This window comes from Muntiacus reevesi, chromosome 2 (assembly GCF_963930625.1).
Source record: "Muntiacus reevesi chromosome 2, mMunRee1.1, whole genome shotgun sequence".
NCBI lineage: Eukaryota > Metazoa > Chordata > Mammalia > Artiodactyla > Cervidae > Muntiacus > Muntiacus reevesi.
This window is the reverse complement of record NC_089250.1, coordinates 71041024-71053138: the sequence shown is the minus strand read 5'-3', so window position 1 is coordinate 71053138 and position 12115 is coordinate 71041024. Positions and strand designations below refer to the sequence as shown.

General features: G+C 46.0%; 1 protein-coding gene, 1 non-coding gene and 1 pseudogene across 7 annotated transcripts in view; 2 read left to right on the top strand and 1 right to left on the bottom strand.

Moving 5' to 3' along the window:
• The window catches only part of ADA (adenosine deaminase), an 81822-nt gene that overhangs the window by 26565 nt on the left and 43142 nt on the right, over positions 1-12115 (top strand). For 3 of the 6 annotated variants that reach the window (XM_065922052.1, XM_065922053.1, XM_065922054.1), the window contains one exon: positions 1528-1609. The exons of the other annotated variants lie outside the window; for them this stretch is intronic. The gene's annotated coding sequence lies outside the window, so the exon portion shown is untranslated. The remainder of the gene's footprint in view (positions 1-1527; positions 1610-12115) is intronic. 6 annotated transcript variants of the gene reach the window in all.
• On the top strand, positions 7830-7947 carry LOC136161936 (U2 spliceosomal RNA; annotated as a pseudogene).
• TRNAG-CCC (transfer RNA glycine (anticodon CCC)) lies at positions 9238-9310 on the bottom strand. Its single transcript has one exon. It is a non-coding gene; the product is annotated as a tRNA-Gly (tRNA).

Sequence of the window (12115 nt, the reverse complement as noted above, 5' to 3'; positions counted from 1 at the left end):
TATCCCACTCTTTTGCAAACCCATGAACTGTAGCCTGCCAGGCTCCTTTGTCCATGGGATTTCCCAGGCACGAATACAGGAGTGAGTGAAGTCGCTCAGTCGTGTCCAACTCTTTGCGACCCCATGGACAGTAGCCTGCACCAGGCTCCTCCGTCCATGGGATTTTCTAGGCAAGAGTACTGGAGTGGGTTGCCATTTCCTTCTCTAGATCTTCCTGATCCAGGAATTGAACCCGTGTTTCCTGCATCGCCCGTGTCTGCCGCGTTGCAGACGTATTTTTTACTGCTGAGCTGCCAGGGAGAGAGGTGTAAATCCACCTCTGTGTCCAGCCCCGAGGGACTGTCTCCCAGTGCAGGAACTGAGTTCCAATGTCTTGATTCCTGGTTCTGTCAACAACCACCTATGTGCCCTTGGAAAGCCATTTTCCCAAGTCTCAGATTATTTATAACAAGTGATAATCACGGTTCGCCTGGCTCCCGGCAACTTGAGGGATCCAGAGATTTGCTCCCTCTGCCCACTGGAGGGCACCAGAAACCACAAATGACATGCCGTCTCTGTACCCTGGCTAAGCAGGCGTCCCGGAGCTCCTGAAGCCGGTGAGAGTGAGGGGTTTCTGAACCCCAAAGAGATCCCACAAGGCCAGCCACGAGGCTGGTAGTTTCCTGTGCTTCTATGTCTGGAGCAATGATGGGGCAGGTTGCATCTGGCCTAAAAGGGCTCCCCAAACCTTGGGCTGCTGGTTCACACTCCCTAAGCCCTCATGTCCATTCCTCACCGCATCCCACAGCCCAGGACAGTGTGGGTAAGAGGCTCTGGCTTCCCGAGTGGGCTCTTCATGTTTCAGTCTGCGTGACCTTGGGCAAGTGACTTGACCTCTCTGAGCCTCGGCGTCCTTTTCTATAAAATGGAAATGTTACTGGTCCCAACGAAGGGAAAAGCCTCTCTGTGGAGAAGCTACAGCCTTGATGGTTTGTGTTGCTTACAGTCAGTAAATATACTACAGTGTAATCAGCTGTTTCCTGTTGGTGACAAAGGTAATGTGTTGATTAATCTGAACATTGTACTGAGCATCTTACCATGAACCTAGCCCTGTACTGCTTAAGAAGATTGGCAAAAATGAAGCTAGGGGTTTTGTTAGCGGTAGTGGGATTCTGGGTTATAGATTTTCCCCACCTCAGCCCCCCTCTGTATCCTCCAAACTCTACGCAAAGTTTGTTTTTTGTTTTTGGCTGCGCCGGGTCTTAGTGGCATTATGTGGGATTGGCATGTGGTTTTTTTTTTTTTTTTCAGTTGCAGCATATGGGATCTTTAGCTGTGGCATGTGGGATCTAGTTCCCTGACCAGGGATCAAACCCAGGCCCCCTGTAATATGAGCACAGAGTCTTAGCCACTGGACCACCAGGGAAGTCCCCAAACTCTCTACAATGTGGATGCACTGACTTTACAGTGATAGAAAAGGAAGACGGGGAGGAACGCTGATGGGACACCTACCATGTACCAGACGTTTCTGCTTTATCCTTCCTCTAGGGCTGCGGGCTCCAGGCAGACGGGGACCAGCTGGCTTGCTCACTGCCGCATTCTCCATGCCTAGCATGATGACTGATATGTAGTAAGTCCTCAATAGAAACATGTCTAATGACCAAGAATGACTTGGGCAATGTTTACAAAGGAGGAGCTGAGGTTCAGAGATGTGGTCTGGCTTGTCCGAGGTTACCCAGCCAGTGGGGCGCTGGGCTGGGATCCGGAGGAGCTCCTTTCCACTCAGTGTCTGTCCTGCCTCCCTCCATTCTCATACTCTCTTTGCCCCAAACAGCTTATCTTACAAATATAGACTTTGGTGGTTCTGGTTAAGCAACAACCCCAAGGGGCAGGTGTCAGAATTTACCCCATTTACAGGGAGGACAACTGAGACACTGATCAGTTAACCAGCTTGCTCAGATCACACAGCCAGTAAGTGATGGGACCAGGATTCTAAGCCTGCCGGTTGCTACAACGCTCGCAGGTGACCACTCTGCCATGCGGCCTCCCAGAGGGGCGGCTGGATGTGAATCTTGTCTTCTCGATACCCTGGGGAGCCCTAGAGGCCCCGGATCATGCCTTTTTCTGTGCGGCCCCTGGAGCCCCGGGCACAGGGTTGGGTGCACCTCAGGCCCTCAGTTCGGGTCCTCTGGTCGGGGGTGGGGGGGCTGGCCATCAGGTGAGGCCACTTGGTCACTGTAGCCCCATTTGGAAGGTAGTTGGTGATCCTGGGTTTCTAGTGCAAGGTCAGCTCTACCCTTTGAGTCTAGGCCTACCTGTCCATGCCCCACCCAGGCTTGTACACACCTGCTAGCAGCGGCGCTTTGAGGATGTGGGGAGGAGGCAAGAGCTGGACTTTGGCCCCTTCATCTGCACCCCTTTCCCACTCTCAGACGGATATTTGCCCAGTAGTGTATGGGCTGTGTGCACATGACACACACACATATATATATATGCAGATGAGTCCACATGTACACATGCATTCCCACACACGCCTTTGGATATGAACCGTCGTGTGTGAGTACATACGTGTATCTGGCTGTGGTATGTGTGCTCCTGTCTGAGGGTGCAGGTGTGGACTTAAATGTGAGCCTGAGTTTATATGAGGCTTTGCACGTGTATGTGATGTGGAAAAACAGAGCACCAAAGTGGAAGGGCATCTCTTTGCCTAGCCTCAGTTTCTTCATCTGTAAAATGGGAACAGTAATGGTCCCTAACTGGTAGAACAGTGTTCGACACACAGAAAGTGCCATAATATTGGCTGTTATTATTACTAATGATCTCCCAGGGACTGTATGGAGATTCCACAAAATAATGGCTTTGAGGGTCTGGCTCAAGAATTGTTCCTCCCATCATCCTTAGATTAGTAGTTTTTTTTTTTTTTCCTTTTTCCTTTTCCCTTGGTTTTATCATCGCAAAGGTAATACAACAATGTTCTATTTTGGGAAATAGAGGTGAGGAAGGGTGGGATATCTCTCACCCAGAACTCCTGTCTCCCTCAACACAAGTAGTATTTTACTCTCTTTAAATAAAGTATGGTTTCTGTACAATATTATATAAGTTACAGATGTACAACAAAACAATTCAGAATTTTTAAAGGTTATGCTCCATTATAGTTATTATAAAGCATTGTTTATATTCCCCATATTGTACAATATATCCTTGAAAGTGAAAGTTGCTTAGTCGTGTCCAACTCTTTGCGACCCCATGGACTAGAGAGTCCATGGAATTCTCCAGGCAAGAATACTGGATTGGGTAGCCTTTCCCTTCTCCAGGGGATCTTCCTGACCCAGGAATCAAACCAGGGTCTCCTGCATTGTAGACAGGTTCTTTACCGACTGAGCTATCAGGGAACATCCTTGGAGCTTATTTTATATCTAGTAATTTGTGCTTCTTAATTCTCTACCCCCATGTAGTAGTTTCGTTTTTGCTATTCCTTTTCATACTTTGTCCATAAATAAGAGAGCATGAGCCTTAGCACCAGGATGGTGCTTAAAGCATATTTGGGTGGATTAAACATTTTTTTCAGCTTAGATAGTTAAACTGAGTATTTTAAAGTATACCTTTATTACTATGATTTTTTAATTGGAGTATAATTGCTTTAAAATGTGTTGCTTTCTGTTGTACAACGATGTGGATCAGCTCTGTGTATGCATATATTCCCTCTCTGCTGACCCTCCCTTCCGCCCACCTCCCCCGCCAGGTCAGAGCACTGAGCTGAGCTCCCTGGCTCTGAGCAGCTTCTCACTTGCTAGCTAGTTCACACTTGGTAGTGTATATATGTCAACTAAACTGAGTATTTTTTATCCTGCTTGTGATCACCTATTATGGGCATTTCCCATGGAACGGCTAGTAATTTATAATCATTAGAAATAATAGAAGAAAATTAGAATTGTCCCAATGCCCCCAAAGCTGGGAAATAGTTGATGTTTGGAAGAGCCACTTTAAGACATGTTGTGGGTTAATAACAGACCTGTAAGACTTTTTTTCTTTCTTCATGATGAGTTAGTACTTCCATATTAGGAAAGGGATGTCCCAGGATTTATCTGTCCCTGGACATGACGGGGATTCCATTGGAAAAATGAGACAACAACCATCAAGAAAATGCAGGTCAAAACTCCAGTGAGATACTGCTACACACCCACTAGGGTGACTATATTCCAAAACACAGATAATAACAACTGTCAGTCTGGGTGTGGAAAAATGGGAACCCTTGTACACTACTGGTGGGAAAATAAAATGGTGCAGCTGCTTTGGGAAACAGTCTGGCAGTTCCTCAGAAGATTACAAATAGAGTTACCATATGACCCACAATTCCTCTCCTAGGTCTATACCCAAGAGAAATGACAACATATGTCCACATACAAATGTTCACAGCAGCATTATTCACAAGAGCCAAAAGATGGAGACGATCTAAATGTCCATCAGGTGATGCATGGATATATTAAACACCGTCCATCCACACCATAGACAATTTCCTGGCAATGAAAAGGAATGAAATACTGATGTATGCTACCCCATTGATGAACCTTGAAAACATTATGTTCAGTGAAATAGGCCAGTCACAAGAGGACTCTGTGTGCTTTCTATCTGGTATGATTCCATTTATAGGCAAATCCACAAAGACAGAAAATAAATTGGTGGTTGCCTTGGGCTGGGAGGGGAGGGAGATTAGCAGGGAGTGGGGTGGCTGGGGAGTGACTCCTCACAGGTACAGGATTTTATGAGGGGGGATGATGAAAAATTGATTGTGATGAGTATAGTAAACACCATTGAATTATATACTTTAAATGAGTAAATTGTATAGCATGCAAATTTTATCTCAACAAAACTGCTATAATATTTTTTTAAAAGGGATAGAGACCCAAGATGACAATGAAAACATACACTGTCGTTTATTTAAGGACATAGACTATGGGCCAAGTGCTTGGTAATCTCATTTAACTTTCACAAACATCTTGGTTATTTTCCCCATTGTACCGATGAGGACACTGAGATTCAGAGTGTTTGAGTAAGTGGCCCAGAGTCACTCAGCTCTTTAGTGGTAGAGCTGTGGTTTGAATCTAGGCTCATTTTTAGGTCCATGCTCAGCCTGCAGTATTTTGTTGCAGTTCCGATGCAAGATGGCAGCCTGGGAGGATGCTGAATTCACTTTCTCCCACACACTCACTGAATCTCCAGCTACATATGGAACTGTTTCCTATGGGAAAAATCCTCTAAAACTAGCTGAGGGACTCCTACACATCAGGAGAACATGAAAAAGCCCACGTGGAAGCAGGTAGGACAGGCTGGGACACAATCTCATCACAGACCCCATCCCTGGCATGATGACTCACAATTAAGAAGGAATTCTAAACCTTGACCTTCTCCCCGAGGAGTGAAAGGTCTGAACCCCACATCTGGCACGCTAACTTTTTAGACCTGCATCTTAAGTATTTTTGCTGCTTCTTGGAAGGGGCCAGTAGCCGGTGCACCAGGTCAGCTGGACAAACATGCAGCTTACAGGACATGTGGGGCCCAAGGCCTGGGGCTCCTCCCTAGTCTTTATCTGGCCTGGGCAGCCAGAGTTCATGGTCAGGGCTCTTTATTACTCCCTGAAGCCTTCTCCCAGCATCTCTTTGTTTATGGCCCTTTAAGTAGATTCTCAACAAAGGGCTGCCCAGGAGGCCTCCAGGACTGGGCCCTGGTCAGCCCCCACGACTTCCATCTTTGCTACACTGAGATAATAATACGTGTGCACCAAGATATATGGACAAAGATGTTCATCACAGTATTGTTTATAATAGGGAAAAACTAGAGAGACTCTGAATAGTCAACGCCAGGGGACTGGTTACTGTACAACAGAATGTACAATGGAATAATACAAAGTAGCCCTTAGTCAAGTCCTGTGGTAGAGGACTGCTTCCTGAAACAGGACGAGGCTCATATGTCAAGGTCAAATGAGAGAAGCGGACACGTGCTGGGCCTCCCCACGCCTCCCCACCACCCAGGCCAACCCCTGCTGGCCGTCTACCGTGTTGCCATATTAAACATCTTACGGTTCCCTAAAGCCCCGGACTTTCCCTCGTTTCAGGCATTTGTACTTACTGTCCCCTCTGCCTGGAATGTCCCTTCCTGTCCCTTCCTGCAACTCTTTCAAACCAGCTGACTCTGGGTCAGCCATCAGGTCTCAGCAGAAACGCCCTTTTCCTGGGAAGTACTCTCGGCCATTTGGGCTGGGGCAGGGCCCTGTGTTCTCTCGCCACTCCCCTGGGTCCCCAGCATGGCATGGGTCATGCTCTGTGACTGGACGTTTAATTGCCTGATTCTCACATTTGACACCAGAAGATGACAGCAGACCTGCCTGACTGGCTGTTGTCTTCTCAGTGTCTGTTCTCAGAGTAGACACCTTCCAGGGATTTCCTTGGCAACTGGAATAAAAGCCAGCCTCCTTTCCATGTTGTACGAGGCCTTGTGTGGTCTGGCCAGTGCCTACCTCACCAGCTCATCTCCTGTAATTCTCATTTGCTGACTGAGATCATTCTCTAAGGTACCAAATGCATTTCTGCCCCAGGACCTTTGCACTTGCTATTTCCTCTGCCTGGAATAAGTGACAGATGAGCAGGACCTAATCCTTCATTTCAAGTTACTCATAGTCCAGTGGGAGGCCCTCTCTGGGCCCCAGTTTCCTCGCCTGTGAAGTGGAGTTGGTCATCTGCCCAGTCTCTCTCTGCCCTCCCCTCCCTCCCTCCCTTGCAGGCCTTTAGGAGGGTCCGCTGAGGCCCACAGTGGAGCCTGTGTGGTGAACCGTGCAGGGAGAATGGTTGTTATTATAATGTCTGAGAGCTGGGGGCCCAGCTTCCTGATGGATGATCAGGAGGGACGGGGTCAGGGAAGGAGGGATGCATTGGCAGGCTGGCCCCCACTTTGCCCCAGGCTGCACGTGTCTCGCCTCCGCAGATCGTTGCTCTGAGATCATTGCCACCAGATGTGGCCGGGCCTGTAGCATGGACCAGCTGAGGCTGGCGGGGCCTCCGTGGGGTCAGATAACTGGTAACAGCTGACCTCGCCTTCCTGAGCCAGCTGGGCCCGGGGTGGGCTGCGGGGTGGGCAGCCCTGATGCCTCTGCCATTGGGGGTCTCTCATTGCTGCTGACTTGACGCCTCTCCTCCTTTCCTCCCAGAGGGAGCCCCAGGGGGCAGTAGGATGCCAGAGGCTCCAAATAACCAGTTCCAGGTGCTGCCCTCTGCTCTTCTGGCCCATTCCTGGCCCCCTTAGTGCTTAAGGAAGCCGAGTGTGTGTCCTTCACCTAGACGCATCTGCTACCCTACAGAATCCTTTTATGCCTGTGTCCCTAGTGAAAAGACAACTAAACCTTGTATTTGTCTAGCAGGAGCATTCAGTGGATTCAAACTGTGTATGAAGTTACTGTGATTGTAATGAGGAGTCCCTATTCCCTTTTCATATACAAGGGAACTGAAGCTTTGAAAGATAATGAGCATGTGGATTCAGGCAAAGAAGAGGCCCAAACTCATCAGACACCTAAGATATGACAGGCACTTCACAATCAGGATCTCATTTCATCCTCACGCAGTCCTTTGAGGTGGGTACTATTGTCTTCATCTAGCAGATAAGGAAACTGAGGCTGACAGAGGAGAATGTTGCCCAAGGTGTTCACTCGGCCAAGCGGTGGTGGGTCTGGGACTCAAAGTCAAGTCTGGACCATGGCTAAAACCAGTGCCCTTAATCACGGAGCTTACTGCCTTGGGGCTGCATTTCAGCTGCACAGCCAAGCTGAGAGACGGTAGGTTATTAACTATATTTCTCAAGGAATTGCTTCTTGGCCTTTTGGCTAAGATCAAGTGTAGTATTTGTTCCTATCAGTTTAATATATTTCTCAAGGAAGAAGACTGAGGATGAGTGAGATTAGTAGACTGGACAGCATCCCACAGCTGGAGAGATAGGAAGCTCTGATCATTGGCAGAAGTTCAGGATTAGAAGGAAAAGCAGCGTCTTTGGAGGCTGTCTTATCCACCCTTCTCAGTTTACAGATGAGAAAACTAAGATCCAGAGAAGGAAAGTGACTTACCAGTGTTACAGAATCAGCAAAATCACACTCAGGGCTCTTTCTCCTGCCCCAGAGGAGGCTGATTTCATTGGCAGGGAGAGTGACTCACCCTCACCCCCTGCTTTAGTGCCAGGTCAGTCCTCCAGCTCCCTGGGTCCATCTCACTGTGGCATGAGTACCACGCTGGTCCAATTCACTGATGACATCATGCTAACAGGACTTGGTGATCAGGAAGAATTAGGCATCTTAGATGCCTCACTAAGACACACACACACACACACACACACATATGAGAGAGAGAAAGGGAGAGAGGGTCTATGTTACAGTTTTGAAGCAGATTTCCTTCTTCTCTGGGAAAACTCATTTTTTGCACTTAGGACTTTCAGCTCACTGGAGGAGGCCCATCTACATTATGGAGGGTAACTTTCCTTATTTAAAGTTGATTGGTTGTAAATGTTAATCACATCGATAAAATACCTTTAGTAACATCTATACTTGATCAAACAACTGGACAACAGAGACCAACCAAATGGACACATAAAATTAATCATCATGGGCCCCACTCCTGGTACTAATTACTTGATCAACCAAAATTCTTACTTGAAAACAAAAGAAATCACTCTAGCTAGTTTGAACAGTAGAGATTTATTAGAGGATATTTGAGAGACTCTCCATTAAAAGCCAGAGTATCAGAATTTTATTCTTTTCCAACAAAAGCATTAAAAGCTAAAAATTCTCCTAGACATTGCTTTTGATGCATCCCACAGGTGATGACATACTGTTTGTTCATTTTCACTTAGTTGGAAATATTTTAAATTTTCTTCATTATTTCTTCTTGGATGCTCGAGTTATTTATAAATGTGTAATTTCTAAATATGTGGGTTTGTTTTAGATATATCATTATTAATATATCATTCCATCCCACTGTGATCAGAGAACACTCTGTAAGATTTCAGTATTTTGAAATATAGTGAGACTGGCTTAAGGCAGCACATTTCTACCCTGGTGAAGGTACCCCATGCACTTGAAGAGAAGTCATTGGTTATAATGAACCATATGTATCAATTAGCTCAAGGTGGTTGCTGGTATTATCTAGATCATTATGTTTTTTTAATATTTATAATTTGTTTATTTGGCTGTGCTGGGTCTTAGTTGTGGCATGCAGGATCTAGTTCCCCGACCAGGGATTGAACCCAGGTCCCCTGCATTGGGAGTGCAGAGTCTTAGCCACTGGACCACCAGGGAAGTCCCCATTATGTTTTCTTAATTTAATTTGTTTATTTCTAATCAGAGGATAATTGCTTCACAATGTTGTACTGGTTTCTGCCATCTACCAACATGAACCAGTCATAGGTATCCACATATCCCCTCCCTCCCCCCTCCCTCCCCATCCCAGTCTTCTGGTTGTCACAGAGCCCTGGGGTGAGCTCCATGCGTCATTCAGCTAATCGCCACTGGCTATTCATTTCACACGTGGTGACGCATGTGTTTCAGTGCCACTCTTTCAGTTTGTCCCCCCTCCCCTTCCCCGCTGTGTCCACAAGTCTGTTCTTTGCATCTACGTCTCTATTGCTGCCCTGCAAGCAGGCTCATCAGCACCATTTTTCTAGATGCCATATATCCCCATTATTCTTTAAAATTTGTATTTATTTTATTTTTGGCTGTGCTGGGTCTTTGTTGCTGAGCAGGTTTTTCTCTAGTTGCAGCAAGTGAGGGCTGCTCTCTAGTTGCGGTGCATGGGCTCCTCTTTGTGGTAGCTTTTCTTGTGGAGCACAGGCTCTGGGTGTGTGGGCTTCAGTGGTGTCTTGAGGGCTTAGTAGTTGTGGTTTCCAGACTCTAGGGCACAGACTCAGTCGTTGTGTGCACAGGCTTAGGGGGTCCGAGGCACGTGGGATCTTCCTGGACCGGGGGTTGAACCGGAGCCTTCTGCATTGGCAGGCAGATTCTTCACCACTGAGCACCATGGAAGCCCCAAATTATGTTTCTACTGGTTTGGTTCATCACTACCTGACCCATCAATGACTGAGAAAAAGGTATTAAAATCTCCACGACTGACATTTGTACACACAGGAATGAATACACAAAATGCATATCTACATACAATGGTATATTATTTAGCCTTAAAAAAGAGGAAATTCTGACATGTGCTACAACATGATGAAATTTGAAAACATTATGCTAAGTGAAACAAAACAGTCACAAAAAGAAAGAACTATATGACTCTACTTATATGCATTCCCTAGACTAGTCAGATTCATAGCAGAAGGGTGGGCATTAGCAGATGCAAACTATTACATATAGGATGAATAAACAACGAGGTCCTACAGTATAGCACAGGGAACAGTACTCAATATCCTGGGATAAACCACAATGGAAAAGAAGATGAAAAAAGATATGTGTGTGTGTGTGTGTGTGTGTGTGTGTGGGTGTGTATAACTGAGTCACTTTGCTGTACGCAGTAATTAATACAACATTGTAAATTGACTATACGTCAACAAAATAAAATGTATGTCATATGTATGTTAAAAAAGAGAGAGCAAGTAGAAGGATGATGGCCAGGGGCTGAGGGAGGGGAAATGGGAAGTTGCCTAACGAATTGAATTTCTGCTCTACAATGTGAAAAACTTTGGTGATTATTTAGACAAAATGTAAATATACATAATACTGCAAAATTATACACTTTAAATGGTTAAGATGGTAAATTTTTTATGTGTCTTCTACCATAATTATAATTCAGAAATATTTTTTAAATCTTCAACTATTACAGATTCTAATTCTCCCTTCAATTCTGTCAAGTTTTGGATTGTGTATTTTACAGTTTAGTTATTTGACACTTGTACAACTGTAAACTGTCATAGATTCCTGATGAAATGACCTACATTGATTATGTGAAGTGAAAGTCGCTCAGTCATATCCGACTCTTTGCGACCCCATGGACCGTGCAGTCCATGGAGTTCTCCAGGCCAGAATACTGGAGTGGGTAGCCTTTACCTTCTCCAGGGGATCTTCTCAACCCAGGGATCAAACCCAGGTCTCCCGCATTGCAGGCAGATTCTTTATGAGCTGAGTCACCAGGAAAGCCCAATCAATATTATTCTCATATTACACAAACTGGAATTCCCTACTTCCAGCTACTTCATGTGGTGATTAAAAGCATGAGCTCTAAAGTTGGAGATTATACCACCTATATGTTATGTAACCTGGAAAGTTTAATTACTTTGAGCCTCAGTTTCCTCATCTGTAAAATGGGCTTCATAGCGTCCCCTATTTCCCAGGTCTGTCATAAGGATTAAGCACAAACAACACCCAGCAGAGAGCCTAGTACACAGTAAGCATTCAAGGTGTGTCAGCTATTATCATCATCATCACATATGTATGTGTGGTTAGAAATCTTCGACATAATGGGTGGGGAAATCTTTAGAAGTCAAGTCATAGGAAGAATCTCTGAAGGAAGCCCTGTAATCCTGGGCAGGAACAAACTTGAGCACTGGTCTCACGTGTCTGCAGTGCTATAATGAGATGAGAAGTAACCAGTTATTTCTGGGGACACTAGGGAAGAAGACAACCCAAGAAGGAAGCACAGACGGGGTCAACTTGAAGGAAGTTTAACAACCAGGGTTTTGACCTGTGGTAGTATCAGATTTTGGGGAGGAAGTGAGCTCCCCAACTCAGGAAGTGTGCAGAGCCAAGGCTCAGTAGGCAGCTGTCAAGAAGAGGATCCCTGCACTGGTAGGAGGTGGAGGAAATGACTTTTGAGGTCCTTTCTTTGGCCTTAGTCTCTTTGGATCAGGGTCCGAAGGCTCCCTTCTGTCTTTGGCCATACAGTCAGTGAGCAGTCAAGTCGGGGTTATAGGCAGTATGCCGCCCCCCGCTCTGCTGGTCTTCTCTGTGATTTTATTTCTTGATCACAGCCCAGCTCCCATCCCACTGCCATTGGACTTTTGCACATGCCTTACCCTCTCCATAAGAGGATAGCCAGGTTTTGTGGACCTGAAACTTATACAGCTGGGAGACCTTCTTTAAGAAAAAAGAAGACAAAATCAGATGAGA